The 3,559-nt window shown below is 48.7% G+C and overlaps 1 non-coding gene across 1 annotated transcript; it reads right to left on the bottom strand.

Moving 5' to 3' along the window:
* Window positions 1–1,258: 1,258 nt before the first annotated feature.
* Trnaf-aaa (transfer RNA phenylalanine (anticodon AAA)) lies at window positions 1,259–1,333 on the bottom strand. Its single transcript has one exon. It is a non-coding gene; the product is annotated as a tRNA-Phe (tRNA).
* Window positions 1,334–3,559: the final 2,226 nt, after the last annotated feature.

The following is a 3,559-nucleotide window of genomic DNA, read 5'->3' on the forward strand; positions in this document are numbered from 1 at the left end:
GCTTAAAACGAGATAACAATTTTCTTGCCGTGCATTGTCCAGTGGCATTGGACCCATACACTGCGCAAATGCTTCTGGCTGCCTCCGCGGCTGTCACCCCTCTACTGAACTCAACCCGAAGAATATGCCGGAAACGTTTCTGTTTCTCCATTTGGCACTCTATTTTCTAGCGTCCGCAGGTCCACCCAGTACTCAAATCAAAAAATGACAATATGCAACTCGAATAGCAACAGTGAACGACAAATAAAAAAATCGGCAGATAACCTCATACCAACCGGAATACTAACATTCAAAACAAAAACGCTACGAACTTAAGCACCAATCTAACAACAATATTCCAAATACGCTTTCTTTGGTGTTCACTCTCTCCTATCTGTGATTTCCTGTCAGAGGGGTCACAGTTCGTTGTAATAGACGGAAAGTCATCGAGTAAACAGAAGTGATTTCTGGCGTTCCCCAAGGTAGTGTTATAGGCCCTTTCTGTTCTTTATCTATATAAACGATTTCGGAGACAATCCGAGCAGCCGTCTTCGGTTGTTTGCAGATGACTCTGTCGTTTATCGACTAATAACGTTATCAGAAGATCAAAACAACTGTGAAACGATTTAGAAAACATATCTGAATGGTGCGAAAAGTGGCAACTGACCCTAAATAACGAAAAGTGTGAGGTCCATATGAGTGCTAAAAGGAACTCGTTCAACTTCGGTTACACGATACATCAGTCTAATCTAAAAGCCCTAAATTCAATTAAATACCTAGGAATTACAATTACGAACAATTTAAATTGGAAGTAACACATAGAATATGTTGTGGTGAAGACTAACCAAAGACTGCGTTTTATTGGCAGGACACTTAGAAAATGTAACAGATCTACTAAGGAGACTGCCTACACTACGTTTGTCCGTCCTCTTTTAGAATACTGTTGCGCAGTGTGGGATCCTTACCAGATAGGACTGACTGAGTACATCGAAAAAGTTCAAAGAAAGGCTGCACGTTTTGTATTATCGTGAAATACGGGAGAGAGTGTCTCAGAAATGATACAGGATTTGGGCTGGAAATCGTTAAATGAAAGGCGTTTTTCACTGCGACGGAATCTTCTCACGAAATTCCAATCACCAACTTTCTCCTCCGAACGCGAAAATATTTTGTTGACACCGACTTACACAGGGAGGAACGATCACAAGGTTAAAATAAGCGAAATCAGAGCTCGTGCGGAAAGATATAGGTGTTAAGAAACTTCCTGACACATTAAATCTGTATGCCGGACCGAGACTCGAACTCGGGACCTTTGCCTTTTTCGGGCAAGTGCTCTACCAACTGAGCTACCCAAGCACGACTCACGCCCCGTCCTCACAGCTTTAACTCAGCCAGTACCTCGTCTCCTACCTTCCAAACTTCACAAAAGCTCTTCTGCCTACCTTGCAGAACTAGCACTCATGGAAGAAAGGATATTGCGGAGACATGGATTAGCCACAGCCTGGGGGATGTTTCTAGATATAGGTGTACATCCTTCCCGCGCGCTGAACGAGATAGGAATAACAGAGAATTGTGAAGGTGGTTCGATGATCCCTCTGCCAGACACTTAAATGTGATATGCAGAGTATCCATGTAGATGAAGATATCAATCCTTAGCTTTGCAACAGCTGGAATATAAATTGCGTCGGAGGACACATCATATATGAAATCAGTGACACTGGTTGCAAAAGACCACTCTTTATCTGCCGGACGAAAGAGCCATCTTCAATTTCGCTGAGCTGTAACAGTTTCGAAGTAACACAGTAGCGGCGGAAAGATAAGGTACAACTTCTAACCACAGTCCGTCTAGACCCTCAGCACCGGCGCTGGACAGCCGCCACACACAGGTGCCCCTTCTGAGGCCGACGAGATCCCACGAGCACTGCGGCGTACTGCTCGGTGGCCTACCTGTATCAGTCGGGTGTGGTAGTCGCTCAGCGCGTAGCCTTCGGCGCGGGTCGGGCGCCGGTCGTCAATGTGAGGTCGTGTAGCGGGGCGGCGCGTCGCGTCGCGGTGAGTCGCCGGCCGGGCACTGTGCGTGCGCGGTGCGTGAGGCTGGGCCGGCGGCGGACGTCGCCCACGCCACTCGTACTGGGGCGCCGCGCGCGCCTCCCGCCTTTATAAACGACCGCGGGCGGCGCGGCGAGGCGCCTAAAAATACCGCGGCGCCGGCGACGGCGGCGGCAGCAGAGACAGCGACAGAGACCCACTGGTGGCGCTGGGGCGAGCGCCCACTGGAGAAACGCGCTGCCGCTCCCAGAGACACTGGGTCTGATGAACGGGGAGTAGCGCTCGGACAACAGGCAACCAGTCTCCGTAGACCCATCTCCTGACGGATACTAGGACAACAACTGTTGTTACATCTTACACGTAAGAGCGATAACAACAGCTGTAAATTCTAACGAAAAAAAGGGCGCATCACGAAGGAATTATCCGAATGGGACCGATATCGGTAGATGTGATGTACATGTAGGGACGAACAAATGACCATGCACTACTAGCCATTAAAATTGCTACACCATGAAGACGACGTGCTACAGTAGCGAAATTTAACCGAAAGGAAGAAGATACTGTGATATGCAAATGATTAGCTTTTCAGAGCATTCACACAAGGTTGGCACCGGTGGCGAAACCTACAACGTGCTGACATGAGGAAAGTTGCCAACCGATTTCTCATACACAAACAGCAGCAGACCGGCGTTGCCTGGTGAAACGTTGTTGTGATGCCTCGTGTAAGGAAATGCGTACCATCACGTTTCCGACTTTGATAAAGGTCGGATTATAGCCTATCACGATTGCGGTTTATCGTATCGCGATATTGCTGCTCGCGTTGGTCGAGATCCAATGACTGTTGGCAGAATATGGAATCGGTGGGTTCAGGAGGGTAATACGGAACGACGTGCTGGATCCCAACGGTCTCGTATCACTAGCAGTCGAGATGACAGGCATGTTATCCGCATGGCTGTAACGGATTGTGCAGGCACGTCTCGATCCCTGAGTCAACAGATGGGGACATTTGCATGACAACAACTATCTGCACGAACAGTTCGACGACGTTTGCAGCAGCATGGACTATCAGCTCGGAGACCAAGGCTGCGGTTACCCTTGACGCTGCCAGGAGCGCTTGCGATGGCGTACTGGGTGCATGAATGGCAAAACGTCATTTTTTCGGATGAATACAGGTTCTGTTTACAGCATCATGATGGTCTCATCCGTGTTTGGCGACATCGCGGTGAGCGCACATTGGAAGTGTGTATTCGTCATCACCATACTGGCGTATCACCCGGAGTGATGGTATGGTGTGCAATTGGTTACACGTCTCGGTCACCTCTTGTTCGCATTGACGGCATTTTGAACAGTGGACTTTACATTTCAAAAGTGTTACGACCCATGGCTCTACCCTTCATTCGATCCCTGCGAAACCCTACATTTCAGCAGGATAATGCACGACCGCGTGTTGCAGGTCCTTTACGGGCCTTTCTAGATACAGAAAATGTTCGACTGCTGCCCTGGCCAGCACTTTCTCCAGATCTATTACCAATTG

The sequence above is a fragment of the Schistocerca cancellata genome, chromosome 5 (assembly GCF_023864275.1).
Source record: "Schistocerca cancellata isolate TAMUIC-IGC-003103 chromosome 5, iqSchCanc2.1, whole genome shotgun sequence".
Taxonomy (NCBI): Eukaryota; Metazoa; Arthropoda; class Insecta; order Orthoptera; family Acrididae; genus Schistocerca; species Schistocerca cancellata.